Source organism: Tenrec ecaudatus, unplaced genomic scaffold (assembly GCF_050624435.1).
Source record: "Tenrec ecaudatus isolate mTenEca1 unplaced genomic scaffold, mTenEca1.hap1 Scaffold_229, whole genome shotgun sequence".
NCBI classification, from domain to species: domain Eukaryota; kingdom Metazoa; phylum Chordata; class Mammalia; order Afrosoricida; family Tenrecidae; genus Tenrec; species Tenrec ecaudatus.
The window spans coordinates 74671-85963 of NW_027458501.1; positions in this window are offsets into that span (position 1 = coordinate 74671).

An 11293-nucleotide genomic window follows, 5' to 3' on the forward strand; every position below is an offset into this window, starting at 1 on the left:
TTTCAGCATAGGCTAGAGACAGAGAGAGTGAGGGTATGTGACAGTAAATAAAGGAGCTATATTTCCTTTGCCCAGGTCACAGACCAGTCTCTATACAGATTGTCCTCTGAGCTGTAAGCTGGTTGATGTGAAAACTCTTTTAATAAAAGAGATAAATTATATCTAAAACATATTAATGACTCCCTGATGTTCAGAGAGAGCTTGAGATTTGTCCCCTTGAGTGTCAGAATTCGTCAGAATAGACCTGTGCCAGCGGCGCCTGCGCAGGACACAGGTCAAGCACTGGAAGCAGTTGGGACCTGTGTGCATAGGCATGCATATCTGCTTAAAAGTAGATATCTCTGGCTTCAGGATCCTCTTAGTGCTGAGGTTTATGACAAATTCCACCTACAGTGTAGACTGTGTTTGATTAATCTCAGCTCCTTCAAAAGACAAGAACAAGGAGGTAACACAGCTGCCCTAGAGTTTTGTCATAGTCCTGTATAGCCAGGGGTTGGTTCTTGGATCAGTGCCCCCAACTGTGCATCAGCAGACACCGTGGCAAGTCTCTCAGCCCTGCTGCCAAAGCTCTGATACACAGTGGTTTTGTGTGCTAAGTTTTGGCCACTCCCTCACCCCAGGGAGATCTGTGGACACTGACAGGCCACTCCCTCACCCCAGGGAGATCTGTGGACACTGACCTGTGTATCTTTGGCAGTTGAGCATTTTGCATCCTCCTCCCTCCCAGTTTTGTAGTGCTCTAAAGCTATTTATTTAATAAAATGTAAATGAATTATAGCTAAAAGAGCCAACCTGGGAACCTTAAGTTTTCTCTGAATGTGGGTACAGCGTCTTTGGACCCCAACATAACCTGCTCACCTGCAAATGGCAGATTGGTACTTGAAATCCTGTGAGTCAACAGCCAAAGGCCATTAGACTCATTTGGGAAATGTGGGATGGAGCCTGACACAGCCAGCTGCACCACATCCAGAGATGCCAAGGGTGCTGTGACATCCATTTAAGGCATCCTACGTATTCTTCCACACAACAGACAGGTCAGCCATCCCCAGGGAAATGGACACTGTGTCCCCTCAACTACACAGAATTTATGGCCCTCAGCACGAACCACTGACCCAAAACCTGGGAGACAAGGCCCTGAAGTCTTGGGTCTGCTCGAGACTGGGGACTGCGGCACCAGATCACAGACCTAGGCTTCATGCCATCGCTAATGAAACCTAGCAGTTTCACAATGTGGCCTTTTTATGTACTGTCCTCCCATCCCTCTGATGGAAACCATTTTAGAAGCAGCACCAAGGCTCAGTTGACCCTTCCGATGTTTGTCTGCTGCTGAGAGAATAGTAAGAAGCTGGGTTGCAGTAAGCCTAGTGATGTGGACTGTCCAGCCTCACGGACCTCCTGTCAGCCCAGGTGACTGCGCAAGTTGACAGTTCTCAGTTTCCAAGGCAAAGTAATTCTTTCCAGAGGTTCTCATTCAGGTTTTTGTCTTGTCCCTTATGTCAAAGTTTGTCACCATTTTCAGGGTGACAATGAGAGTAGAGGATGACTTTGCCACGTCCCATCCTTGACACTGCAAAATGAAGACTGAGTCATGGCATAAATGCAATTCTGAGTCTCAGACCAGCTCTCTTCCAAGCCCTAGCAACACACGTAGTTCAAAGATGTGCCTTGTGTGCCTGGTGTGCGGAGTGGTGATTCAGGTCGGAAAGCGAGTCCTTGCAGTGCTCTCAAGCACCATTCCTCATTCCACACGTATGGAATGTGCCTGACTGCTTTATTTATTATTATTATTATTATTGTATTTTAAAATCATTTTGTTGGGACATCTTACAAGTATAACATTCCATAGTTAAATCACATCAAACAGTGTTGTACAGTTGCTACCACAATCCGTTTCAAAACATTTTCTTTTTCTTGAACTCCTTGATATCTGCTCCCCATTTATTCCCTCCTTTGCCCACCATACCCCGCCCCAGGAAACCTTACTTTATTTTTTTCCATATCTTGCACATCCAATATATCCACTCACATACAATTCTGTTGTTCGATCCCATTGAGTGGGGTTATTCAGTCATCAGTGCTCTCAGCTCCCTGTTATCTCCTCCCCCCTTCCCGTACCCTCAGGGAACCGTTACTCCATTTATTGTTTCTGAAGGGTTATCTATCTTAGCTTTCATGTATCAAATGATATTAAATATACGATGAACCTACATCAAATCTGATATGATTAAAGAGGCAAAACAAATAAAAACCATAATCATAAGGGGAGGGAATATTAAGGAACTGGAGGATAATTATGTAGTTCATCAGTGCTATACCACACCCTGGATTTATCATCCCTTCCTGTGTCCCTTCTGAGCGTGACTGTCCAATTACCAGAGGGGCTGTGATTTCTGGGTCTCTACTACATCCATGCCCCTTCACATCAATTTGGTTGCTTATCTTTTGAACTTCTGATACCATTTCTCCTCAACACCTCATGATCACACAGGCTGGTGTGCTTCCTTGTGGGCTGTTTCTTACCTGCTAGTTGGGCACTTATTTAACTGCAAAGCATCTAAGACCCCATATGCTATTAATAACCAGGCACCATCAGCTTTTTTCAACCACATTTGCTTATGCACCCATTTTGGCTTCAGCAATCATCTGACCAGTTTATCGAACAACACACAGACTTACTGCCATCAAGTTGATGCCAACTCATAATGACCCTATAGGACATGGGAGACCTGCCCCTGTGGGTTTCTGAGACTGTAACTCTTGATGGTGGTTTCAAACTGCTGACATTTCAGATCACAGTCCAATGCATAAACACCATGCCACCAGAGCTCCTACATATCCTGAAACCCAGCATTATTTGTGTGATATAATAATGTGGAGGAGGAGGAGGCCAATTTGAAGTCTTTAGCTAATAAACAGGCCATGAGGTGTGTCTGGCCACCTTCACACACAGTGAGGCTCATTCCCAGTCATCACACTGCCCAGAGGCATGTGTCACCAGGTCACCCCACTTCTTCCATCTCCCCACCTCCTCTATGATCCTGGCATCACCAGGGAATAAACTTGAAGTGAAGTACAAGGGGGCCTTACATTCATGGACAATTCCATTATCTTTTTCTTCCGTGTTCTGGAGGTTCTTTGAAGTCCCATCACACGATATCACTGCCACTTTGTAGGAACTTGAAGGGTGTGATGGGCTGCAGGAGCCTCCTGAGCAATCTGTTCTGGTGAAAGTGTGAAATGGTTCTAAATGAGTGTTTCCTAACGTGGGCAATGCTGCCCCCTGGGGGGCACTGGAATAATCCGTGGGAGCTGCCAAAGCAAATAACCTACACCCTATCCTGGATTAGGGATGGGCTATTGTATAAAAGTTAATTGCCAGAGGGTTGCTGGGTAACTATTTTTCTGAAAATTGGACAGCTGACCAAATAAGTTTGAGATCCTTTATTCTACATGGATACAACATAGCAGATCACCAGTGATGCGTGCTGTTGTACGCCAGTGCGGCAGGACTCCACCATCACTGCCTTTCCCTTGAAAAAGCACATGTAGAATCTGTGCTTTGTTGTCCCTTGGGAATAGGAAAGCTGTAAGAAACCTGTAATGTCCTCACTGAGCTAAGCTGAGATTTCCTCTTCTTCGCAGGCTTTTTCACATGCGTTACAGCTCCTACTCCAGTGAGCCTCGAAACGGAACTCATGATGGAGCAGGTGAAAGAACGTTACCAAGACGTCAAGAGCCAGCTGGAGACGAAGGTAGGTGTGAGGGGTGCCCGAGGGGGAGCCTGGGGCTTCCTTTTGTGCACAGAGAGCCGTGCTTAGTGCTGACCCTTCTCCAGGCAGCTGCCTTGGATTTCTCTGGTTGGTGAGCGGGGGCACTAAGAAGACAGTTTGAGGGAAATACAAGCAGAAATGACTGTCAGTGCCTGGCCCAAAGTCGCTGGGGGCTGGCATGCTGAGTGCAGCCCTGCCAACTGCTGTGCGGGAATTCACAACACCTACCTCATTCTTAGCATAACTTATCCTTGGCTTTGCCTCTCGTGGGATGTTGCATAGTTTCTCAGCCAGGATTACCCTGGCTGACAAGGTCTTCTCAGATGAAGTTAGCTCCTGCCTCTCCTTAGATGGTGACTAAGAGAATGTCCGCACACAGTTGCCATGTGCCGCGTTCTTTCTACTTTCAGGACTCAGAGAGCCAGCCACCCTGTTTCCACTGGGACCTCTGAGCTCCTGGTTGCAAGTTACTTACCTAAACGGAGCTTGCCAGCCAACGGCCAGACAATATCTTCTCCCACGGGAGGTTATCCAACTGGTCCAGACAAGGCTGTGCCTACATCTTGAGCACTGAGTCTTGGGGATGTCACCGCTGCCTTTTCATCCCTGACTTCTGCAGGCCTCAGCTCCTTGGCATGCCCGACAACCTTGCTGTTTCCATGTCATATTGTCAGGGGCTAATGTTTCTCTTTCCCGGTAAACTACAAGCAGGAAATTGAACTAATGAAGAAAAACTTTGACAAGGAGAAAAGGGAAATGGAGCTTATGTTCAAAAGTGAAGTCAGCATGCTAGAGAGCCAGAGAGCAGACCTGGAGGCGCTCCATGCACAGTCTCAGGATGCCCTTTGCAGCCTGCAGGGGCAGCTGTGGGAGATAAGGAGTGGGGGCCCACATTGCCCCAAGGAGTTGGCCACCTTAGCTCAGTGGCCAGACGAGAAGCTACGCCTGAGACACCAGCACGGACTACCACAAATCAGGTCTGCTGCCCTGTTTTCTTCTGGGTCCTCCTTCAGTCTGAAGTTCTTCCCAAAAACCCACATTAGATATTTAATTCAGGAAATGACTCAACTGCAGTGCATGCTAAGTGGGTAGTTTTTCTCTGGCCACAGAGAGGAAGGTAGGAAAAAATAGGGCTTTGTATGAGTTGTTTTAACTTAAATTAGAAATATATATATTAAAACTTAAGTTATGAAGTAATTTAGTTTGTAGACTACTTTTAACACATTCATATTTATTTTCTGCCTCAGACTTCTCTGTAGCAAAGGAACAAAGTAGCAAAGCATCTTCCTTATTTAATGTCATGTTCTAATTTTCCAGTGCACGTGGTAGCATGTGGGCAAATGGAGAAAAAGGCTAAAAGCTCCTTTGCAATAGGGAGGCAAGTTATCTGCGAAGGTAGCTTTTCAAAGCTGTCCTAAGCGAAAGGAGCCCTGCTGGGGCTTTGGGTTAGCATCAGGCTGCTAACTACAAGATTGGTGATTCCAACCTCCCAACTGCTTTGTGAGAGAAAAACAGACTTGCTCCTCCAAGAAGAGGGACCATCTGAGAGCCTCGGCAGCAGTTTGCTCCATCCTGCAGAGCATAGGAGTTAGAATCGGTTTCATGGCAGCGAGTTGCTGTGTCATCACAAAGAAAAGCAATGAAAGATTTCTTTGGAAAACTGAGCGTATCAAGTAGGTTTCACTTAGTGGAATGATAACTGGTTGCTGCCAGCCCATGCCTATTTATCATGACCTCACTCTCCCACAGAGAATCTTGGCCCTCGCCAACTTGGACACCAAGCGGGCTAGAGCCCTGCTGACCAGACCTGCAAAGCCTCCTTGGGAAGCATTCTTAGCTGGGAACATGGCTCGGGTTAGAAGCGGCACTACGATGACCACAGTGGACCAAGCCATCTCCCGTGTCCTGTGACCTGGGGAGGTTGATGATCCCAGAGCCAGTCTGCCTTTCTGTCATGGTGCAAGGGAATTGAGGCAGCTTGAGTATGGGCAGTAAAGAAAATCCTGGACTACTGAATTGTACCCTCTTCTGTACCCTGCCTTTCTGTTCCCCAAAAGATGACCACACAGTGGCCTCAGACCTGGGCGTTGCAATAACACATACTGCCCACTAGGATGATCCAGAGCTTCCTCCTGAGAATTTTGCTTCATAGTATCTGAACCTGTGAACTGTCTGGTAAAGGGCGGGCTACTGTCCAGAACACCTTATAGACCATTGCCACTATTCCCAAGCCCTCTCAGGCTCTAAGAAGCAGCAAAGGGACATGTCTGGTCCCAGGAGTTTCCTTAACTGGCTGGAAGGCTGCTCCCACCCCCATTCCCACCCCATGTCATGATTGTGAGTCGAGCCATATTGCATGACTCTGATGAGCTGAGTTACTCTTGTTCTCCCAGGCTGACTGCTCTCAGCTGGGCCTCACTCCACCTCAGTGTTATTTTCCTGGGGCTTCTAAAGGCCTCTTTCCTAGATGTTTAAAATACTTTTTAGAGTAATTTCGACTAAAGGTACTTTTTTTTTCACTAAACTTTAGGCCAGTACTGCCCAATACAGCTTTCTGTAGTGATAGACATATCTTGTGTTTGCCTGCCCATTACAGGAGCCACTGGCCACATGGGGTCACTGAAAGTGACTGATGTGACCAAGAATCTGAGCTTTGATTTTATTCCATTTTAATCCGTCTAAATGTAAATTTAGTCCCATTTGACAAGTCGTGTCTGCTGCATTATCAACTAGATCCTGTGCATGCACTCTCTGAGCGCAGCTGGCACGAGTAGCGAGGAGTTGTGCACTTAGAACGTGCGCTTGGGCAGGCCTTTCTAACCCTGTGATACATGTGACATTCGTGTTTCTGAGCCAGGTCCATGTGAAAGTTTCTGTAGAAAGGGGGCAAAGGCTGAACTGAGCCAGAAACTCCTGTGGATGGAAGCAGCGCACTTGTTACAGCAATGGGACTGTAAAAAGAAAAAGATGCTTCAGAGGCAACTGCAGCTAGTGACAGACATGGGAGCCCAGCTGGACTTGGACAAGGGATAGAGAAGAGAGGCAGAAGGAGATGCTAGCCCAGTGCAAGAAGCAGCAACGCAAGTTGGGTGGGGGGTGGAGGGTGGAGGGTGGCAGGGAGGGCTGATGAGTAAAGAGCAAGCTAAAATTTGCAAAGTGTTTGCACTTGAAAAGTTAGAAACCACATATAGGAAGCAATTAAAAGGGCTTTCCCTGGAGGCAGAGGGGCTGAAAGCCTTCTTGAAGGAGGGAAAGGCAACTGCCTCCAGGCCTGCTGAGGTCCACAGAAGTCAGAAAGGAGACGGGACCAGCAGGGTCAGAACGTGGAGAGGCTGAGTTCCTGCGTATGCCAGGGAGGCATCTCACTGCAGATCCTGTCCAGAGCCCGGTCCCGAGAGCAGCCCCACAGCCCAGAGGACCCTCTGCATAGCTCACTATCAGGGCCATCCCATCTTGGTGAATGATATAGAGGTGGCTCCTGCTCCTTTAGAGACATGGGTGATCTATGCTATCCCCTAGAGGGGCAAGGCCCATGTTCCTGGAGAAACCCGTACCTTTGGCTAGCAGCCTTGCTGGTCAGAAGCAAAGATCATCTGAGCAGCAGGAGTCCAAAGCCACAGAGCAGCCCTTACTGGACATGGCTGGACACAAGCTGCCCCTCTAGGAGCCTCTGTGTCTTGGAAGGTGAGCATGGGGTAGGGACCACTAGGACAGGACAGCAGAAATTAGAAGATGCTGTACCGATAACAGAAGGTAGAAACTGTGCTGGAGAGAGAAAAGAATGACATGAAAACCAGGCTCCTACAGCTGGAAGATAAGCTTCTGGCTAGGGAGAAAGAAGCAGACTCGAGAGAGAATAACAGGTTTGCCCTCTATCCATTCTTAAACAAGTGGAACTGAGTCATCTCAGTCCCTGATGACTTGATTGCATAACCCCCTTTCCTCCTAGCAGGCTGGTAGACTCGGCACCAGGAGAATACCACGTATCCCAGGTGTGCCCAAGCTTACAAGCCCAGTCTGGCCTGTACTCGGGCCGTGGTGTTGCTAGGTGCTGTGTGAATGCGAAAAGAGAAATTTTCCATACAGAAACCCCCAGAACTTCACCAAGAGGACTGCTGTGGCTTAGACTCAGGTTTTCACTATCTCTGTCGGCAGGAAATCTGTGCTTGTCTCACGGGGCCCACGAAAGACTGCCCTGAACCCCATTTCATTCCTTTGGGGTCTCTGAAGGTCTCTGCCTGCCAGCTCCAAGCACCTTCCTTTAGTCCCACTGTGTGTATTTATTGAAAGTGTCCTTGGCGCAGATCTACTGCTTCGTGAATTCTGTGAGAGCCCCAAGAACTGACTGGGACACTCGGATGTTGGCCGCAGAAGCCAATGCCTTCTAGAGAAAGCTGAGCTGAGAGGGAGTTCTTAATTCCACCAGCTGGGCAGGCTGCTTGAAAGGCCACAGGTGGAACTGGCCTTCTCGCTTGAGGACTTTGGCTGGCAAATGCTCTATCTCAAAAGCCTGGGATATAGGAAGGCCTTTCCCAATATTTTCCATAGATGGACCCATGTCCCTGAGTGGCTTAAAACAACACAGATTTAATATCTTACAGTTCTAGACGCTACAGGTCAGAAATAGGTTAAAATTTAGCTAATTTCTTGACAGCTTAGTTGCATGTTAGCTAGAACTGAGAGCTAAATTGTACTCTAATCGAGGTGTCATCAGGGTTGTGCCCCTTCCAAGGGGTTCTAAGGAGAACCCATGTACTTACTTTTTCCACCTTCTAGAAGCCACTCACATTTCTTGACTCGTGGCCTCTTCCACTTTTCAAAGCGTCCAATGGCTGGCTGAATCTAAGGCTGTGCCTCTTCTGCCTCTTTCATTTAAAAGGACCCTAGTCTGTACAATAGGCCCACTAGAATAGTCCAGAATAATCTCATTATCTCACAGTCAGCTGATCAGCAGACTTAATTTCATCTTCAACTGTAATTCCCCTTAGCCATGTAACATAATATTCACAATCGGGAATTAGAACATGAATAATGTTTTACCAACTGCCATCGAGTTAATTCTGACTCATATCCACCCCAAAGGGCAGAGTAAAACTGATCCCTAGGGTTTGTGAGGCTATAAATCTTGATAGAAGCAGAAAGCCCCATCGTTCTCCTTTAGAGCAGTGAGTGGGTGGGTCTTTTAGCTGCTGGCTTTCCAGTTAGCAACCTAGAGTGAAATGCAGATGAATACAATACCAACTGCACCACCATGGCTTCCCAGAACAGTCTTTAGGAGGTCATTAATCTGCCAACCACAGTAGTGATCTGGATGTTTTTTATCTCTGTTACATTCATGATCACATATCTTTGGTGTATTTAGGTGTGTATTTTTTAAAATATTCTAATGTTATATGCAATAAAAAAGTGTACTGCTATGATTTTATAAGAAATTGATCAGATCGTTTTACCAGCACCCAAAACAAGAAATAGAACCCTCCTGGATTCCCCACACATAGCCAGTATCCTGACTTCTAACTCCTTAATTTTGCCTGTTTTTGCACTTTATATAAAAGAAGCATACCATCCGTCCTTTATTACCATATGTTGCTTGTGAGATTCTTCCATATTGTTGCTTAGAGCTATAGTTATTTCATTTGCACTTTATTTTTCATTCTCTTGCCTGCATTTTTCTACTGCTATGAAAGTTCTGGGTCAATGCAATATGTTTGTATGGAATGGAATTTTTTAGATTTTAAGATATAATAATGTTTACCTTTTTATTGACATAAGAAACAATGTGTCTTGTGCAAAACTCAACTACAACTCTTTTTTTTAATGAAGTTTTTATTGTGAATTAAGGTTTACAGAGCAGATCATACTTTAACACTCTGCAATTCATACATATTTTGATGCCATTCATTCATTCCAGTCCCCTTAATATGCCCTCCCTTAGTCCACGACTTCCCTGTTTTCTGTGTCCTTTTCTCCTCCCTTCCTAGCCTTCTGTCTTTGGGTGAATGCTCCCCATCTCATTTTAACGGTTGACTTTTCTAACACAGTAGTGAGTTGAAGTCCAGACCCAAGGGAGCACGGTCTTAGGGGCCCTACCAGACGCTGACCAGTAAGCCTGGTTTCTTTTAGGATTTTGATTGACAGGTTCTTCTTCTCTTTCCAGGACTCTCTAGTGTGATTTTATGCAGAGCTGGTGGTGGTGGCGCCAGGTATCACCCCGTTCTTCTGGGCCCAGGATTGTGGAGACCGGTGTTCTCACTGTCCCTTCGACTAAGTGTTTTCCCTGTGTTTGTTTAACTGCCACCCCGCTGCTCTGCTCTGGACAGGGAGAGATCAGTCCTTGCACCCTAGACGGCTGCTCAGAGACCTTTAAGACCGCTGCTACTTACCAGATTAGAATGTAGAGCACTGTCTTTGTGAACTATGATATGCTAATGGATCATTTTGTCCCCTGCAACTATTGTGATACCACTCCCCCAAAGCCCAGTACCTTATTCCTTCAGAGTATCTGCTTATATTTAAGAAGTTGTCATAATTTTGTCCTCTGTTCGCCCCACCACATTCATGGATATATTTGCAGTAAAAGTAAATATACAAATACTCTCTTTTAAACACACACACACACACACACACACACACACACATATATATGTTTGTAAAAGTCTCCTATCTGTTCAGCCTGTGTGTATGTCCAAGTACTCACTTGTAGATTCCCCAATCCCCCACTGTTGTAGGAATTTGAATCTAACAGTGTTTGCGTCTGTAGTTTCTCACTCTTGCAAACTACCGGTGTACTCGCCTGCCTGCCTCCATCGTTTCTCCTGTGTGTTGCATTCCCCTCCGCCCAGGCTATCACTTGCCTGTGTTCTAGCCGCACCTTCCCCCCCCCCCTCCTTTCCATCCTCTGCAACCATCAAGGAATGTTTTTATTTCCATAAGAAAACTTACTGTTGATTTTTTATAGTGGTGGTCTCATACGATATCTGTCCTTTTTGTTTTTGACTAATTCCACTCGGCGTACTGTCCTCCGTGTCCATCCCTCTGTGAGGGCTTTGCAGGTGCATCGTTATTCTTCGACGTTGCATAGCATTTCATTGTGTGTTTATTGCACCCAAGTTTGTTCATCCATTCTTCCACTGCAGGGCATTTAGATTGTTCCTGTTTTTTGCTATTGTGAATAATGCTATGATGAACATGGGTCTGTATCTATTTATTTGTGTGATAGTTTTTATTTCTCGAAGACACATTCCAAGTAGAGGGATTGATGTGTCATGGTATTTCTCTTCCCAACTTTCTCAGGGTGCACCATACTGCCTGGCACAGTGGCTGCACCATTTCCCAGTTCCTCCGGCAGTGTATGAAAGTGCCAGTCTTTCCACACCCTCACCATCATTTGTTGTTATCTGTTGTTGTTTTTTTTAACCTTCCAGTTAATTTGGGGGGTGAGGTCGTATCTCATTTTGATGTGTATTTCTCTAATGGCTAATGATTAAGAGCATTTCTTCATATATTTTTGCCCCCCTGAATGT